This window comes from Macaca nemestrina, chromosome 9 (genome assembly GCF_043159975.1).
Source record: "Macaca nemestrina isolate mMacNem1 chromosome 9, mMacNem.hap1, whole genome shotgun sequence".
Classification (NCBI taxonomy): domain Eukaryota; kingdom Metazoa; phylum Chordata; class Mammalia; order Primates; family Cercopithecidae; genus Macaca; species Macaca nemestrina.
In genome coordinates, this window is record NC_092133.1 from 76,997,791 (window position 1) to 77,018,488 (window position 20,698).

Sequence of the window (20,698 nt, forward strand, 5' to 3'; positions counted from 1 at the left end):
TATGGACTTACCCCAAATTCTTTCTTGCGAGGTCCAAGAACCCTCTCTTGGGGTCTGGATTGGGACCCCTTTCTGGTAACATGTATACAGCCAGAATATGGGGTGAAGGCAAGATCCTGGTGAAAAGAGAGGCATAGAAAGTTAAGACCAGTGGCCAGTTTTGTCCTTCAGGCATTTGCGAAATTCTTAAATGCAAAGTTTAAAAGTAGGCAGAATGCTCATGGAAGTCGGAGTGGCGTCTTTCGCCAGTGAAAGACTTTTACCATTTCATAGTGCCAAGAAGACAAAAATTATACTTCAGAATCCACTAAAAGGAGAGCCTTTGTAAAACCACTCAGAGAGCTACAGGCTAGGGGTAGAAGTGAACCAGAGAAAATAAAACTTTATAAAAACTGTAACTCAAATTAAGTCAGCTCAGTTCCTGATTGGATGCAGATGACATGCCCTCGCTTTGTGTACCAGAAGTAGAGGGAAGCTCATTTAGGGGAATGTAGTACCTCTGGGTACTCTATAGTTTGTCATATAAAATGTCCAACGATCCATCAAAAATTAATAGGTATTCCAATAATTAGTTCTAAGAGGCGGGGAAGATAATAGGGAAAAACCATGGATGATCTAGATTTTGGAGTTATAAAACATAGACTTAAAGTAGCTGCAATCAATAGTTTCAAGAAAATAAAATGAAGAAGTTCATTAAAGAAGTGAAAATTTAATTATTGAAAAATGAAATAACATTTAAAATTCAGTAGATGAGTTTAATTAGAATGCACATAGCAGAAAAGAAGATAAATATACTGGTCAGTGGAAATGTTCTGGCTGAAGCACAGAAAGATAAAAATATAGAAAATATACAAAAAAGGGTAAGAGACATATAAGATATGGGGAGAAAGTCTAATGTGAATTGAAGTTCTAAGGGTGAAGGAAAGTGATGCCAGGGCCAAAGCAATATTTAGGAAACAATGGCTAAGTCTTTCCTAGAAATGTAAAAGGAAAGAAATCTTGCTACAGATTCAAGAATCTTTATAACTCCAAGCATGAAAAGTATTAATACTAAGAAAAAAATACTTCAGCACGTTATAATAAAATTGTTTAAAACCATGGACAAAGGGAAATTCTGAAAACCTTCTAGAGAAAAAGAACACATTACCTGAAAAAGAATATCCACAAGACAGAGCTATTTTCTCAAAAGACATGGATGAAATTAAAACTCAATGGAAATACACCTTTAAAATAAACAGCACAAACACACACACACACAAAACAAAAAAACCAGTCACTGACCTAGAATTCTGAATGTACTAAGGATATCCTTCCAAAGTTAAGGCACATTAAAGAATTTCTATGCAAACAAAAGTTAGCTAAATTAAAATTGCCAACATTTATCCACTAAAAGAAATACTAACATAGAAAGTAAATAATCTCAGAAATAAAATAAACATGAAAATGAAGGAAGAGCAATGGAGTTAATCACTGAATAAATATAAATAAACTGATGATTTTATTATAATGTATCCTAAGATTTAAAATATAGAAAGAATTAAAATTCATAAAAACAAAAACACAAAGTGGAAGAAGGACTGAGACTCAAGTGTTTGAGGATCTGGGAATTGGTAAGCGTGAGTACTAGTTTTATATTAAGTTGTAGTAAGAGAAAAATGCCCAATATAATCTGTACAGAGCCTCTGAAAGAACAACAACAACAAGAAAATCGTTTAAAATCTACCTACAGGGGAAAATAAAAATAATTGTTTAACCAAAAAGGGGCAAGAAATGAGGAAAAAAGAAATATAAAAGCTAAGGAAAACGGTACTAAAAAGAAATAGAATGATGACAAATATATCAACAATTATGATAAATTCATCAATTTAATAGACTAAGCTTGACAGACTAAATAAAAGGCAAAATCTACAATCTGCTGCTTACAGGGAACATACCTTTTGTATAAAAATACAGAAGGATTACAAGTAAAAGAGTGGAAAAATATATACCATGTAAATGCTAACCAAAAGGAAAAGTGATATAGATAATAGATAATAATAAACAAATTAGAGTTTAAGACAAAATGTAATCTTAGAAATAAAGATGAATATTTTACAATGATAAAAGTGTAGTCTCATTAGGAAGATAAAACAATTCTAAACAGTTACACATATCATAGCATATTTCAAATTCTATAAGGCAAATGTTGGAATGGAGAGCTGGACAAATCTATAACTATAATACAAATAAAATATTACAGAATATTTGAAAAAATGACTAAGAAATTTAAAGTCATAAACATGTAGACACTTGCATCCACCAATAGAATAATTCCTATGTATTTCTAGTGGTAGAATAATGCCTATGTGTTTCTAGTGGTCATGAAACATTTAGCTAATTTGACTCTATGTTGTGTCATGTAGCAAGACACTATTTTGTCATATAAAAAGACAGTAAACAATATTACCTCATTAGGGGTAATACTGAGTGGAGCCACTTCCATTTCTGCCTCTTGATTCTTGGCTATGAGAGAAACATCACCACTTACTGGATGCTGATTTAGGGCATGGACAGCCTCATGGAGGATATTGCTTTGGCCCTGAAAGGTGTAGCTGAGCCTTTGAAAGGCCATTCCACTGTTGTACCAAACCAAATGCTTCAGGATGAAGGGAAACATAGTAAGGCCAGTGAATTATATGAGCATGGGCCCATTGTCACAAGTTATTTGCTGTGAATGAGTTGTTTGATCAGAAGTAATGTGTACAGAATTACTGCAACAGTGGATAAGGCATTCTGCAGTATGACAGGTTTGGCAGAAACATTGCATGCAGGTAGGCAAATCCATAGCTAAGTGTTTTACAGTAAGAACAAAGTTACACTCTTCCATGTTGAAAGTAGTCCGTTGTAATCATGCTGCCACTAAGTAGCTGGCTGATCACCCCAGGAAATGGTGTCATATTGGGTGCTTAGTGTTGTTTTTTGCTGCTGGCAGATTGGACAGTTGACATGACTGTAGCCAGGGTGTTCTTGGTGAGTGGGAGTCCACATTCCTCAGTTCATATATATCATCTCCTTCCCTGACACCATGGCCACTTTGTTCATGAACCCATTGGGTAATGAAAGGCATGGCTGGGCAAAGAAGCTGATTGGTATCCATAAAAATGAATCATCTTATCCACTTGATTATCAAAATCCTCCTCTGCTAAGGTCATCCTTTGAGGAGCATTTAGATGAAACCAAATATCTTACTATTCTTTACCCATTCAGACGTATCTATCCTTGTAACTCTTCCTCAGACATTCTTGTCACCAATTTTCCACTCATGTTTCTTCCAGGTGCCCGAATGTCCGGATAAATCACTGGTCACAGCTTGTGAATTTGTCTAGATTCATATTTCTGGCCATTTTTCCTTTCAAGAAAAATGAACATTGGTACATAACTCAAATTAAAAAAAAAAAAAAAAAAAAAGCACATTGCTCAGCGTTCTGCCTACTGGGAGGATTTCCCTTCACCACTGTGTCTCAGGGATGTCCCAGAAAGGGGTGTAGTGCTGCAGCTGTTCACTTTTGGGTATGCTTGCATGTCATGCAGCGTCTGTTACGCAGGCCTAGCTTTCTCTTCCTCAGCCAACTGGTCAAAAAACAAAACAAAATAAAAACAACGATAACAAAACCTCCATATGAAGTCATAGTTGTAGGCTGGGAAAGAAAAGATAATATTGTAGGACTCAGGAAGATTTGGGTCACTTCTTGCAATTTACTTGTACTTCTAGGGCCTGCTTGATCCCAGTACCACCTGTCTTTCTTCCATTTGATAATGGAGTGCTGCTGTGCATGTCCAGCTTTATGGCGTGGTGGTTTGGACAATGCTGTGTTTATGATGGGTAGTTAAGGTCACGTGGCATCTTGATGGCCTTTGGTTAAGTGTTTATTCTCTCCTGAGGCACAGTAGCAAGCCAAAAGCTGTTTCTCAGATAGAAAGTATTTATCCACAGAGAATAGCAGGGCAGAATTGCTCTCCTTCTGGATGCTTGAAGGGAGAATCCATTTTCTTACCTTAGCTTCTAGATACCACCTGCATTTGTTGGCTAGTGGCCCTTTCTTCCATTTTCAAAGCTAGCAAAATTGTCAACTCTTTCTCTGAGCACAGCCAGGAAATGTTCCTTGTTTTCAGGGACACATTTGATTAGATTGGGCCTACGAGGATAATTCAGGATAATCTCCACATCTCAAGGTCTGTACCCGTAATCACATCTACAAATCTCTTTTGTCACAGAAGGTAACATATTCATAAATTATGGGAAAAAGAGCATGGGTGTCTCTGGGGGCCATTATTCTGTCTGCCACAGATGCCTACTATCATTGTGCATTCAGCATTGTACTGGAGGTCCTAGTCAGTGAAATAAGGCTAAATAAATAAATAAAAGCAGAATAACTCAAAAGAAAAACAGAAAAAAAACCTTATTATTTGCATATGACACAATTATGTAACAAAAAATCCCCCAAATAAGCATTAGAAATAATAGATATCCTATTAGTGAATTTAACAAAGTCACTTGATGCAAAATAAGTATTTAAAAATCAATTCTACATTTATATAACAACAACAAACAAGATAAAATAAAAATTTAAAAATTTCATTTACAGTGGTATCAAAAATATTAAAACTAAGACTAAATCTAATAAAAGATATGAGAATGTTTTCAATAAAAACTGTAAAACATTATTGAGTGATATCAAAGATGTAAATACATGGAAGGGTATATAATATATTTGGGATGGAATCAATGTGGCAGAGACATTAATTTTCCTAAATTGTAGATTCAATACAATACAACTTAAAATACGATTAATTTTTTTCAGAAATTAACAGGTGATTCAAAAATTCATATGGTAATACAAAGGGCCCTAAGTAAAACAATTTTGAAGAACAAATCTTGAGGTCTTAAACTGTGAGATATCTACACACATTACTGTAAAACTATAGAAACTGAGATAGTGTGGTATTGACATAAGGTTAGACAAACTGACCATAGAAAAGAATGAAGAATCTAGATAGGGCAGGTAGGGTGATAGTTTTTCGGTAAATATTGCTGAGTTAATTGACTATCCCAATGGGAAAAAATGTATTTGAATCCATACCTCATATACGGAAAAATCAATTCCAGATAGTTTTCACAACTAAATGTGAAGAGTAAGACAATAAAACTTGTAGAGATAAATGCAAGAGAATCTTATGATTACCACAGGGTTTTCAAAGAATCCTTTAAAAAGACACAAAAGCATGAGCCATAAAAATAAATGGGCAGGGCACGGTGGCTCACTCTTGTAATCCCAGGACTTTGGGAGGCCGACGTGGGCAGTTCACCTGAGGTCAGGAGTTCGAGACCAGCCTGGCCAACGTGGTAGAACCCCCGTCTCTACTAAAAATACAAAAATTAGCCAAGCGTGGTGGCACACAATTGTAATCCCAGCTGCTCAGGAGGCTGAGGCAGGAGAATTGCTTGAACCCAGGAGGTGGAGGTTGCAGTGAGCTGAGATTGCCCTATTGCACTCCAGCCTAGGTGACAGAGTGAGTCTCTGTCTCAAAACAAAACAAAACAAGATTACAGTTGACCTAGAACAATGTAAAGTTTAGGACCACTGACTCCCCACACAGTCAAAAATCCATATGTAGCTTTTGACTTCACAAAAGGTTAATTAGTAATAGCTTACTGTTGACAAGAAGCCTTACCAATAACACATAGCCAATTAATACATATGTTGTATATTATATGTATTACATGCTGTAGTCCTAAAATAAATCTAGAGAGAAGAAAATGTTAGTAAGAAAATTTTTATCTGAAGGGAAAGAAAAGAAAAAAAGAAGAAAACCAAAAACCAAAAACCCCCCAAAATTATAAGGAAGAGAAAATATATTTACTCTTTATGAAGTAGAAGTAGATCATCATAAAGATCTTTCTTTATCTTCATGATCTTTGCATTGAGTAGGCTGAGGAGGAGAAGGAAGAGGAGGGTCTTGCTATTTCCAGTGTGGCAGAGAGAGAAGAGGTGAAAGAGGTGGAAGAGAAGGCAGTATAGTGAGGCACACTTGGTGTAACTTTATAGAAACGTATCATAATTTCTGTCTGGCTTTCTTGCTGTTTCATTTCTCTAAAAATGTGTCTATATGGTATCAAGTCTTCTTCCACCTTTTGCTTTAATTTCCATGCCTGTATCAAAGAAGGGTCTATGTCATAAAAGAAGTCAAAAGCAGTCCTCAATAATGAGAACACTTCCACCAGACTGTCTAATGTAAATGTGTTTTCTGGCACTGCCTCTTCTACGTCTTCTTACTCAATGTCTGGCAGTGGTTCACATGTACTCATTTTCATCAAGTTGACTTCTGCTAATTCCTTTGGTGTGGTATATATGAGCTCTTGAATTTCTTTAAGATCCTTTACCACCCTCCCCACCCCCCCACATACTGTTTTTCTTAAACCACATCCATGATCTCTTTCATAATTTCGTTGATTGGTTCTAATTTACATCTGAATTACATTTTTTAAATTGGCATGGTTTATATCATATGAAGTCACACACATCTGGACAGTTTTCTCCAGGATGAATATATGGTTTGTGCTTGGCGGATTTCATGGTTTTTTCTATGACAACGATGGTATCTTCAATGGTATAATTCTTCCAGACTTTCATAACGTTCTCTCTGTTGGGATTCTCTTCCCTGACAATCCTTTCAATAGAGTATAGTGTGTAATGAGCCTTAAAGGTCTTTGTAACTCCCTGATCTGGAGGCTGAATTAGAGATGCTGTGTTTCAGGCTAAGTGCATCTCTTTGAACTCATGGGTCTCTGGTGGCCAGAGGCATTGTCTAATATCAAAAGAACTTTAAAAGGCATTCCCCTCTTGGCAAGGTACTTTCTGGCTTCAGGGACAAAGCATCAATGGAATCAATCCATGAAAAGTGTTCTTGTCCAGACCTTCTTGCGCAACCAAAAGACTGGCAGCTGGTGTTTCACCTTTTCTCTTCTAGGCTTGGGGGTTAGCAGCCTTGTAGTAAAGACAGTCCTGGTCACAAGCTCAACTGCATTTGCACAAAAAAGGAGAGTTAGCCTATCTTTTCTGTCTTAAATCCTGGTGCTCCCTTCTCTTCCTTAGTAATAACTGTTCTTTGTCGCATTTTGTCCCAGAACAGGGCACTTTTGTCTGCATTAAAAACCTGTTTAGGCAGATATCCTTTCTCCTTAATGATTTTCTTAATGATGTCTCGGAACTTGTCTGCTGTCTCCTGGTTGGGAGAAATTGCTTCTTTTGTTATCTTGACATTTTAAAAGCCAAATCTTTTTCTAAAATAATTTAACCATCCTTTAATGACATTAACTTCTCCAGTTTTTGGTCCTTCACATTCATTTTGATTTGTCATATAATGCCTTCACTTTTCCTGGAATTATATTGATGTCTACAGGTATGCCTTTCTTAGAGCAATCCGCACCCACATACAAGCTGCATTTTTTTTTTTTTTGAGACGGAGTCTCACTCTATCGCCCAGGCTGGAGTGCAGTGGTACAGTGGTGTGATCTCTGCTCGGTGATCTCGGTTCACTGCGAGCTCCGCCTCCTGGGTTCACACCATTCTCCTGCCTCAGCCTCCCAAGTAGCTGAGACTACAGGCACCTGCCATCGCACCCGGCTAAGTTTTTGTATTTTTAGTAGAGACGGGGTTTCACCGTGTTAGCCAGGATGGTCTCGATCTCCTGACCTCGTGATCTGCCCACCTTGGCCTCCCAAAGTGCTGGGATTACAAGCGTGAGCCACAGCGCCCGGCCACAAGCTGCATTTTTAAATATCAGATAAAAATTTATTTCAGGTTGGGTGCAGTGGCTCATGCCTGTAATCCCAGCCCTTTGGGATGCTGAGGTGGGTGGATCACCTGAGGTCAGGAGTTCAAGACCAGCCTGGCCAACGTTGAAACCCCATCTCTACTAAAAATACAACAATTAGACAGGCTTGGTGGTGCACGCTGGTAATCCCAGTTACTTGGGAGGCTGAGTCAGAGGAATCACTTGAATCTGGGAGGCGGAGGTGAGCTGAGATCATGCTACTGCACTCCAGCCTGGGTAACAGCGAGACTTCTGTCTTAAAAAAAAAAAAAAAATTATAAAAAGCTCAAGATTTTTGCTCCTGGTCATTTAGCTGCAATGAGGCTTCACACATTTCCTTTTCTGTCCATTTTTTTTTTTTTTACAATGATCCTTACACTGGACTTATCTTGAAATGGCAGGTGACCACAGCCTCATACCTCAACCTAGGCTAATATTAAGAAATTCACCTTTTTCTTATAGTGTCATACCTTTTTCTGCTTCTTGGGAACACTTTCAGCATCACTAGTGGCACTTCATCTGGATCTCACCATGTTTTTCAAGGTTCACGGTATTTTACCAAACACAGGGAAAAATACAAGGAACTGTGAGAGATCACTTTTTACTGCAATCTGAAATTCGCTGGAGAGGTGAACTGTTCACACAGGGATGATTAGTGTTACATGGCATTTTAAGGGGATACTTGCTCACTATAATAGTTACAGGACGTTGCTACAACATTATTACAGTAGTAGTATGTGCTATAGTTAATTTTATGCAGTTATGATTTAATATTGCATCTTTACATTTGTTTACATTTCTTTTGAATGTGAATGGCACCATGTATCCTCTGTAAGTTTTTGTGTGCGTAAGTTTTGATAAATGTTAACTTCTTATAATAGATATGTGTATATTTTATGGTGGTACATGATAAAAAACACTAGTAGCTACATATATTTTATGCATTCATAACATACCTAACTTGTCCTTATTTTTTTGACATTTCTAGGCTATGTGGTTTGTCTGAGAGTTTTTTCAAATGTCATCATAATCTCCAAAAGATTTTCCAGTATATTTATTGAAAAAATCTACAGGTAAGTGAACCCAGGCAGTTATAACTCGTGTTTGTTGTTCAAGGGTCAATTTTATATCAAAATGAAGGAATTCTGTTCATAAGAACACATAATTAAACGAGCGAAGAGGCAAAAGAGTGGGAGAATATATTCATGAATATATAAAGAAATCCTAGACATCAAAAAGAAACTAACAGATAATGTACTTAAAAAATGAACAAAAAGTTTCACCAAATACTTCACTAAGAGAATACTCAAATGGCTAATTATTAACAGATGAAAAAATACTCAACTTCATTAATCACAGGGGAATGTAAATTAAAATCATATCATCATTCTACAGCATACTCATCTTAATGTCTAAAATGGAAAGCATGAAAAATGCTGTTAGCCATGATATGGAAAATCTAGAACTCTCATCACTACTAGTGGCAGTATACTTATTTTGAAAAATTGGCAGCATCAGTAAAAGCTGATCATATGCATGCTGGTGATCTAGCAATTCCATGACTGAATATATACCCAAGACAAATATGTAATATAGTTATCCAAAACGTGTGCAGTCAGCTGTGTTATAGTGTAACATACATGTCCATAAAAACCACATTATGCAAAAGCACACAATAATAATCACAGGGATTGTGGAAAAAAATACATTTATAAACAAAACACTCAAAAGTGTAATTGGTGACCCATGAAGAAGATGAAACCTATTGAAAATGGTAGTGCAATTTTATATATGTTAAATGGCTTAGCAAATACATAAATACTATAATAAATATGATACTTTAACTTAAAAAAGACCAGAAGCTTGTGACTTATTATGAAAAGGTGGAAGGGGGTGTATTACTTTCCTATGGCTACTGGGACAAATTATCACAAACTTGGTGGCTTAAAACAACAGAAGTTTATTCTCTCATGGTATGGGTGCTGGACACCAGAAATCTAGAAGCTAGGAGTTTGCAGGCTGCACTCTCTCTGAAGGCTGTAGGGGAGAAACACTTCTTGCCTCTCCCAGCTCTAGTGGTTCCAGACATCCTTTGGTTTATGGTTGCTTCCTTCCAATCTCTGCCTCCATCTTCATATGACCATCCCTTCTCCCTGTCTTCTTTTCTTATAAGGCTGGATCGTTGGATTTGGGGCCCACTTGAATAATCCTGAATGATTTCATCTTGAGATCTTTCGTTTAGTTACATCTGCAAACACTCTGTCTAAATACGGTCACAGTCACGAGTTCTGCGGTTTAGGACATGAATATATTTCTTTTGGGGCCACCATTCAATCTGTTATAGGAGAGTTATCAAAATTTGCAATATTTTGCAGCGTTAAATCTGGGGTTGTGTTTTTCTGTTTTTGAAATAAAAGTCCTCTGAGGCACGAGTTTATAAATAGATGCCTATTTTATCAAAATGAACAAACCGGTTCCAATGCATAACCACCTTTTTCAATTAAAACTTTAATTTTTCTATCACTGTTGGAGATGATTTTGTGACTTTCTGGTTTGCACTCTTGGCTTTGTCTGAGAGTTGAAGGCTCCGGAAATTGCTGCATCCTTGAAACCATCAAAACAGTGACTACTAGCACTAAAAGATACCACTTTAGCAGGATTTGGCAATTTCTGTTTAAGGTCTTTGCATATAGGTGGTGTATTCTCTTTGATTATGAGAAAGGTTGTTCCTGATATTTTTCACTGGTCTTGAGTCCACATGCTCAAAAATCGATTTCTTTTATTTCTTTAGGCCTTGTTCTTACTGACTTTATAGTATTTGTAGCATTTAAATTGTTTCAGCCTTTCTGGAGATTAAAAAAAAACAAACATTTCTTTCATTTTTATAGCACTGTGTCTTATGGTCTACATGTAGTTTCCTTTATGACTATTGCTTGTGAGATATGATATGCCCTCTATTTCTTCTAAAATGACACATAATTTCTAGCTTCTATTTAATACTTAAAACTTTTATTTTGTATGTTCTTCCTAGCATTCTTGAACCAGGATGCTTAGAGATGTTTGCGACGTTGAATGTCCATTTTAAAAAAATATAGAAAAGTTCACAAATGAAAAAAGAATAGCAAAATACAACCTTGTAGAATAACACATGTAGTGAACCGAGGTAGCTGATAGATGTTTGAGGTGTATGTGTGTGTGTGTTTTGCCTGTTCCTACATGGATTGATTCAGCTGGTTGGAATTTTAAGTGTGCATCTAGTGTTTCTCATAAACAAAATTGCACATAAGCAAACACAAAACTTGCAGTAAGAATAAGTGTTCTCTAATATACCAGTTGTGTTAAAACAAATTTGTGTTTCTAAGCCAGCAGAACTGACTATACTAGAATGTTCACAGCAACACTGTTTGTACGAGCCTGAAATTGGAAACTACTCAAGAACCTATCAACAGGAAAATGGGTAAGTACATTCTGGTAGACACACAATGCAATACTATATAGTGATGTGAACGGTTGATGTGTATTGCACATAAAAATACAGATGCATCTTGCAAATATAGAATTTAGCAAAATAACTCAAACATAAAAAATGTATATACTGCATGATTTCACTTACAATGAATACAAAAATAAACAAAACTAATATATGCTATTAGAAGTCAGGATAGTGCCTACCCTGGGATATTCTTGTTGTCTTAAAAGTAACTCAAATGTAGCAACAAAATATAGTTAAGTATTGAATTCTTGGGTCATAGATTTTTTCCTCAAACCTCTATAAATCTTTTGTTCCATTTTCTTCTGATTTTTCGTTGTCTTCTTCTGTGGACTAGGAAGCCCCTATCAATTTATCACTGAATGGGTGGGAGATGTATCTTTGGATACATGCTTGCTGCAGCCTCTCAGAAGGGCCCATCCCACTTACCATTGCTGAGACAGCAAACTCAACCTGTGCAATGTTCAGAATCTGTAATAATGCTGCGTTTTCTGCATCATACAATAACCCATGCATCTCCTCCATCCATCTTCCTGTGACCTTTTGCTTTCTTGTCTCTAGTTCCGCCTTGAAATCATGCATGGCCTATCTCTAATCTCCATCCTCTCCCTGCTCTCACCATTACGTCCTCTTGAGGAATGGAACAGAAATCCTTATTTCCTCACACATACTCTTCTGAAATAATAAACACCTCATTTTTTCATAATAAAGGACATGTTTAAATAAAAGGAAAGCCCACCATCTGGCATTGAATGTTGCAATCACTCCATTTGCCATATGGGAAAGGGAGGCTGCAGAGAAAAATTTCCTGCCCTAGGATAGAGAGAGTGTGGCAGAACCAGTTACACCGGTAGGAGCAGACAGCTTCTTTAGGAAAGGGAGTGCAGGAGGCCAGGCAGGAGCCAGCAGAGGACTTGATGGATGCAGAGGCCAGTGAGGAGATGACTGGATCCAACCATTCAGGGCCAGGCCTGGGGAGGCTCAGACCTCAGCCTGGGCACACAGACAAATTAAGTTTGAAACAAAGACGGAGGCACCCTGCCTGAGGGAGACTGTGAGAAGTGGGTAGCCAGGCAGAGTGTGCTATGGGGCTGGGGTCTGCACCTGTTGAGGCCACCGTCCACCTTGACAGTGATGACACTGAGAAATGTCACTGCAGGGCTGAAGCTCCTCTGGACAAGGAGCTGTAGGTCCCTCTGGAGAATCTCAGGCAACACATTGGGCTTCTAAGATGACAGGAGAAGGCTTCTGGGTCCAAGGGCAACAGTTGCCCTTAGCATTACTTGACCACCTTCAACTAGGCCCCAGGGAGTCACTGCAGCCAGAAGGAGGGTGGGAAGCACTCATAGGAGGGGACTGGAAATGAAGGAGGGTGATCACCACTCTATTGAAAAGTGACATGTATTTCTATAGAGAAGCAAAGCAGAATGTAAAGAAGTCACGAGAATACTGTACCAGGTAACAAAGTTGTGCTCCTGAGCCCAGCATATTTCCCCTCATCAAGCTATCACCATAGCCCTAAGACAGAGGAGGAATCCGGGAGTCAAGGAAGGCAAGAGGCTCTGAGTGTTCCCGGCCTGACTGAAGGCTGCCCCTGGGCGTCCATGTCCAGATCAGTCTCAGTTGAAATTTGTTTCCACAAGTGTTCTCAGGCCCACCTCTGCCCACCCCAGAGGCACTGGGAAAGTTGCCTGGGGACTCCTGTGGCCCAGGAGGCAGCACCTAAAATGAGAGACAGCAGTAAACTCACACAAAGTCCTAGACTCACACAGACACATGAAGACAGACTCAGATACCAGCAAATGCATGTTCTCACATGAGGCAATGAGGGAAATCAGATCTTTGAAAGCAATGGGCAGTTGGTCGTTTTGCAGGCCCATTGTAGAGAATCATGTGCCAGTGAGGGGTCACCTTGTCTACCCCATGAACTGCAGGAAAACACAGCAGTCTGGAGCTTCGAGAAAAGTTACAACACTATGCCTGCCTGGGATTCCAGACCCAGGGCGATGGACCCTGGCTGTGCTCAGGCCCTGAGCTCTCCCCCTGGTGACTGATCCTGGGCTCAGGGTTGAGAGTGCAGAACTACAGGCCACAGACTTTGAGGCTTGCGCCTTCTGTCTCTGGGCCCAGGTGTAGTTCATACCTACTACCTTCCATAATTTCTCTTATTAACATCTTTCGTTACTGTAACATGCTTGTTACAATTAACCAATAATTATACATTATTATTAATGATAGTCCATGGTTTACATAAGGGTACACTTTTTGTGCTTTACAGTTCTATGGGTTCTGACAATTGTGCCCCCCACACTACTCCAACCACCACCGGTCAGGAGGAAGATGGTAGACATCATGATCAGGAGGCCTGGTGATGAGGGCAGAGCCCTGAGGGGAGCGGTGGGGATAGAGAATGAGGAGACTGCTACTCTTCCCAGAAGGGGAACTCTAAGTAGTCTGGGGAAGGGCTGGGAGCCCAGGGCTTCCCATCCTACATGCTGCCCTTCCTGCACAGTTTGGAACTAAGTGAGAAGCTGGACTCTGGGATTCTGACAACCCTGAAACAGTCACTCCAGAGCAAGAAGGGACAAGGTCCAGTGTTGGCTGGGGCAACATCCAGCCATTGTTCCTCAAAGGCAGTGTCTTCCACACTATTACTTTTTTGTTTGTAACAGCTTTATAAAAACACATATTATACAATTCACCCATTTAAAATATGAAATATATATATATATGTATGTATATATTGCTATATCCACAGTTGTGCAACCATTTCTATGGTCAATTTTAGAACATTTTTATGTCACCAAAGTGACTCCATTTTGGATGGTACTCTGCCATGTTGACTTCTGATTAGCCCCAGTCCCGTGAATGCCTCCTGATTCCTACTTTATCTACCATCCTTGCTGTAAGAGCACGTTGACCTTGTCGTTACCACACAAATGATAGGCTGTGACACATATCACATCCTTGCTTGTTCTGGATGGTTGCCTTTAATTGTCTTGCATGGAGCACACGTATCCTTTCCCTGTGGCATATAAGCCTTCTGCCTGGGGATTAACAGTGCGTAGATCTCCCTGTCCTGCAGCTACCCAAGACCATGCTTCTGTCTATGAGGCTTCTCGATAAATCATCTGATATGGACAAACTGGATTTGTCTGCCTCCTCCTTTGGTTTCCTGGCTCCTTTGACATTTGGGAATTGCTTTGCATATACAGCCCTTTCATGGAACAATCCCCAAAGAAACCCTGTGCCATTTAACCATTATCTCTGTCCCCTAGCCCCAGAGAACTGCTGATCTAGTTTCTATTTCTATCAATTTGCCTATTCTGGACATCTCCTATAAATGGAATTGTACAATATGTGGTCCTTTTGATTGACTTCTTTAACTTAGCGTAAGATTTTCATGGTTCATCTATGTTGTATCATGTATCAGTACTTCAGCTTTTTTTTCCTTGAGCCATATTCTATTATATGAATATACCATACTTTGTATCTATTCATCAGCTGAAGTGAATTCAGGTTGTTTGAATTTTTTGGCTATTATAAATAGTGCTTCTGTGAATATTTGTGTACAAGTTTCCATGTGGACGTATGTTTTCATTTCTCTTGGATATATATCTAGGAGTGGAATTGGTGGACCATATGGAAAATTTATGTTTAAGTTTTGATGAATTTCAAGACTGTTTTCCAAAGTGACTGCACTATTTACATTTCCTCTAACAATGTATGAGAATTCTAGTTTCTCTTAATTTCGTAACAACTCTTGGTACTCTCCAACTTTTAAATCCTAGCCATCATAGTGTGTGCGAAGTGGTGTTTCATTGTGGTTTGAATTGGCATATCTCTGATGAGTAATGATGTTAAGTATTTTTAATGTATTTACTGGACATTTGTATATCTTATTTGGAGAAATGTCTATTCAGATTCTTAAAATTGGGTTGTCTTTTTACTATCAAGTTGTAAGCATCCTCTAAATACATATTCTAAATACGAGTCCGTTATCAGATATATTATTTGAAAATCTTTTTTTTTTCCATTTTGTATTTTTATCTGTCTTGATGGGGGAAAAATGTTTTTAATTTTGATGAAGTTCAATTTGTCAATTTTTTTCTTTGGTTGCTTGTACTTTTAGTGTCACATCTAAGAAACCGTTATCAAGTCCCAGTTCATTAAGATTTAAACCTATTTTCTTCTAAGGGTTTTGTAGTTTTAGCCTTTATATTTTGGTCTGATATCCATTTTGAGTTAGTCTGGTGTATTGTATGAGGTAGGGGCTCAAACTTCATTCTTTAACATGTGGACATCCACCCATCCCAGCACCTTTTATTATACAAATTATTGCTTCCCCATGAAGTGTTTTGACCCCTTGTTGAAAATGAAGTGAGCATAAATGTGATTGTTTATTTCTGCTTTCTCAATTCTGTTCCATTGATCTATATATCCTTATGTCGTGATTACTGTAGCTTTGTAGTACGTTTTGATATCAGGATGTGTGAATATTCCAATATAGTTCTTTTTCAAGATTGTTGTGGTTTATTCTGGTTATCTTGAATTTCCATATGAATTTTATGGAAGAGAGTTTTCTGTCTTGTCAGCTTATGCATAGAAGCCAGCTGAGATTTTGATAACAATTGTGTTAAATCTGTAGATTAATTTAAGCAATATTGCCATCTTAACAATTTTCAATACTTGAAATTGAGAAGTTGCTCCATTTTTAGAGATCTTTAAAGATTTCTTTGAACAATATTCTGTAGTTTTCAGAGTGTGAGTTTTGCACCATTTTCATTAATTTATTCCTAAGTGTTTTGTTTGTGATGCCATTGTAAATGCAGTTCTTTCCTTAATCTCATCTCTAGATTATTTATTGCTGTTTGTATACAACTGGTTTTAGCATATTACTCTTGTATCTTGCAACCTTGCTAAACCCATTTTATAGTTTGAATAGTCTTTTAGTGGATTCCTTAAGAATTTCTATATCCAAGATTATATCATCTTCAAACAGGGGTAATTTTACTTTATTTACCAATTTCCATGCCTTTTAGTTCACTTACCTAATTTCTCAGGTTAGAATCTCCAGTACAATGTTTAGTAAAAGAAGTGAGAGAGTACATCATGGTATTTTTCTGATCTTAGGGGGAAAACATTCAGTTTTTTATGGTCAGGTATGATGGTAACTATGGGTTTTTTATAGATGCCCTTTATCAGGATGAGAAAATGCCATTCCATTTTTATTTTTCTGAGTATTTTTATCATGAAAATAGGTTGAAATTTGTCAAATACTTTCTTTTTGTATTATGAGATGATTATGTGGGTTTCATCCTAAACTTTATTGATACCATATATTACATTAACTTATCTTTGGATGTTGCATTCCTGGGATAAATTCACATTTTATCATGGTGTTTTTTAAAAATATGTCTAAATTTGGTTTATTAGTATCTTATTGAGAATTTTTGTCTATACTCCTAATAGTCATTGATCTATAGATTTCTTTTCTTGGGATGTATCTGTCTTGTTTTGTAATACTGGCCTCCTGAAACTCTCCTCTTTGGAAGAGTTTAGGAAGAATTGGTATTAATTCTTTTTTATATGACTGGCAAAGTTCACCAGTGAAGTCATCTGGGCTTGAATTTTTCTTTGAGTGTTTTGCTTTGATTACTAATTCAATCTCTGAGACTTGTTATAGGTCTATCTAGATTCTCTATTTTTTCTTGAGTCAGTTACTGTAGCTTGTATGTTTCCAGGAATCTGTACATTTTGTCTAAATTATTTAATGCATTGGCACACAACTATTCATAGTATTTCCTTATAATCCTCTTTATTTCTGTAAGTTTGGTAGTAATATCCCCTGTTTTATCTCTAAATTTAATAATTTGAGTCATCTTTCTCTCTTTTCATTGTCAGTCTAGCTAAGAGTTTGTCATTTAAAAACATATTTTCAAAGAACCAACTTTAAAAAAATTCCTTGTTTCTCTATGCTCTATTTTCCTAAGTTCTACTCCAATGTTATAATTTCTTTCCTTTTGCTTGCTTTACATTTAGTTTGCTCCCCTCTCTCCAGTGTCTTAGATTGAGAGGTTAGGTTATTGATTTGAGCTCTTCTTTTTCAACAAAGGAATTTCTGGTTATAAATTTACCTCTAGTTCTGCTTTAGTTGCATCCAGTAAGTTTTGGTTTTGATATGTTGTGTCTTCTTCTTAATTCAGCTGCAAGTAATTTCTTTTATTTTTTTCTTTTTAAAAAGTGTTTAACATTTCATAGAGATGAGCTCTCACTATGTTGCCCAGGCTGGTTTTGAATTTCTGGCCTCAAGTGATTCTCTCTCCCTGGCCTCCCAAGGTGCTAGGATTACAGGCATGAGCCACTGCACCTGGCTCAAAGGAATTTCTAATTTCTAATTTTGCTTGTGAATTCTTCCTTGACCTATTATTGGCTGTTTGATACTGTGTTTTCTAATGTGTAGATATATACCTGAAATTCTCAATTTTCTTTCTGTTACTGTTTTCTAATTTCATGCCATTGTTAATGAATAAGACATGTTGTCTGTTTTCAGTCTTTTCAGATTTACTGAGGCTTGTTTTATGGTCCAGCATGTGAACTATCCTGGAGGACGTTCCATCTGTACTTGAGAAGAATACATATACTGCTGTTATTGAGTGTTCTGTAGGAAAGTATTAGGTATAGTTAGTTTATAGCATCACTCAGGTTCGATTTCCTTGTTGATCTTTGATCTACATGTTCTGTCAATTATTCAAAGTGTAATATTGAATTCTCCAACTGTCATTGTTAGATTGTCTATTTCTCCTTTCAGTTCCATGAGTTTTGCTCTCTGTATTTTGGTGCTCTGTTGTTAGGTATGTACACATTTCCTATCCAGCTGTAGCACAGGCCCTGTGTGTGTGTGTGTGTGTGTGTGTGTGTGTGTGTGTGTGTGTGTGTGTGATGGGGTCTTTCTCTGTCACCCAGGCTGGAGTGCAGGGTACAATCATAGCTCACTACAGTCTTGAGTTCCTGGGCTCAAGCAATCCTTCTGCCTTAGCCTCCTGAGTGCTGGGGATACAGGCTCATATGCCACTCCTGGCTTCTTTTCTTTTCTTTTCTTTTTTTAAAAGAAGGAGGTCCCTCTATGTTGTCCAGGCTGATCTAGAACTCTGGACTCTCCCACACTGGCATTGCAGGCAGGAACCCAGCCAGTCTCTGCTCTTTGCTGAAAAGTATCCACCTCAGTCTCTTGCCTCAGTCTCAGTTTCCTCACCTGTAACATAGGAATCTTAATAGAAATTCCCAAAGAAGGGGAATTTTTGATTTAGGCTGAGCTGGCTGGATCAACAGTTGAAATTCTGGCTCTGTAAGAGGAAGGTCTTCTAGGACCCCTCAAAGTCAATTTGTGTATATTTCTGAAAATATCTTAGATGCAGTTGCCCCAACACTGGGCAAATGAGGCAAGCCAGCTTTCTGATTAGGGCCACCAGATTTAGTAAATAAAAATGTAATTTTTATTTCCAGTTCAATGTGAATAATTTCTAATAGCATATATATGTATACATTGAGAAAAAAGAAAAATATTACATGGACATTTAAAAATTATCCATTATTCATGTCAAATACATTATAAGTGCTTAAATTATATAACACTTTGTTTAATTTTGTGGCCTTAAGTTTTTGGGTCTCTTTGTTACTTTTTTTATAAAATTCACTTACAAAATTCTTTGCCATTACAATCTATGTTCCATTTACATTGTAATATATCATCTATATATTGTCACATAAAATTAATGCTATTCTTTTCTTTACTCAACATTGATTAATGAGAAAAAATAACCTAGCACACTGGACATCTATTACCATAAAATCTACCACTCTGAGAAAGCTCTTCGAGTTAGGTATGTTAAAATATGTAATGCCATCTTCAAAGACATGAGTTGTTTTTCCATTCTTCAGGATTGTAACTCTTGATCAGTGACTTTCAAAAATGTTTTTCACTGACCAAAAGAAAATTATTGTCAAATTTTTTCCCTTTCTTCAACAATAAACATCATGAATTCATTTGTCCCCATGTTTACTAACATACATGTTAGTAAAATGTATTTACTAACATTTATTTAAATAGTTGAATTGTTCAAGAGATGAAATTTGTTTCAAAACAGTCACACTAAATGCTGTAATAATTATCCTCTTCAAGTCAAAATTTCTTTTTCTAGTCATAAGCAATGCTGTGCCTAGTAAGAACAATCTTGACACTTAAAGAATGAGTTTTTGTGTTCTTTTTTTTTTTTTTTTACCCATTCAACAAGTTTCTGTAAGCAATGGAGTACTTCAGTAATACTGTTTACCCTTCTTTGATTTGCATAATCCTTTTGCTTGAGAGAAAGTGAAAACAATGAACAAGAAATAAGTAGGCTTCACTCAATGAATTATTTAAAAAGTCAACAAGAACTTTTTGGGCTACCAGAATTAAACTATGATTTCCATGTTTCAAAATGAACTGAAGATTCTCTCAACTGCTTTTGTTGAAGAAAACCAACAGATTTTTGAATTCTAGAGAATTAAAGAATACAGAATGATGACAAAATTACAAAAATCCCTCAATTGTTCACTTTGAACAGTAGTAAAGGGAACAATTTCCTGACAACTACTACAATGTCAGTAGAAAGGATACAGATGTGGTCTGAGCAACATTAAACAGAATACGGACAAAATAGCTAACACCTTTCACAGAATTGTGTATGCTTTGCTTTAACTTTGAATAAACATGGTTTGAATGTTTATACCAACATTTGTATCTCTATTATCTCCACCAAAAGCAGTATGGTTTTTTGTCTTCACTCTTAACTCAGTAAGAGAGTTTTCCATAAAAATTTGCTTTTGTTTCTGAAATCTTATTTGGAAGAAATTTTACTTGCTATAGCTTTATAAACCAGCCGTTTTCATGAGAAAAATATTGTACAAGCAATGAAAAAATTTTTTTTCCTGCATTGTGATTACTTGCAGTCATGCTATGTCATAAAAAAAGGTGAGGTTTAGATTTTTGATAATCTCTGTTAATAGTAAATGGAGCCATTTCTTTTTTTAATTATTGCAGTAGGCTTCATCCTGGCACTTGAAAATTTGCTTGCAATATTGGAATCTGAAAATATTTATGGTAGCAGTATGTTCAAACAGTCATTTGAGCTGAAAGGCTGATGATGATATGCAACGAGAGGAGCCATTTTAACTTCTGCTGTGATTAATTTATCTTCTTCATTTAAATTTATCTTAATAAAAAATTTGTTATTTTATCACTTCCTTTGGAAGTAGTTGAGGAAATCATAAATCTCTTAAGTGTAGCTGTCAGTATATCTTGGCTTGCACTGA

At 36.9% G+C, this 20,698-nt stretch overlaps 1 long non-coding RNA gene across 1 annotated transcript in view; it reads left to right on the top strand.

Annotated features, from left to right (window-relative positions):
- The window catches only part of LOC105465932 (uncharacterized), a 96,976-nt gene that overhangs the window by 12,319 nt on the left and 63,959 nt on the right, over window positions 1–20,698 (top strand). Inside the window, exons 3-4 of the long non-coding RNA XR_977863.2 lie at window positions 8,843–8,927; window positions 11,217–11,311. This is a non-coding gene — a long non-coding RNA (uncharacterized lncRNA). The remainder of the gene's footprint in view (window positions 1–8,842; window positions 8,928–11,216; window positions 11,312–20,698) is intronic.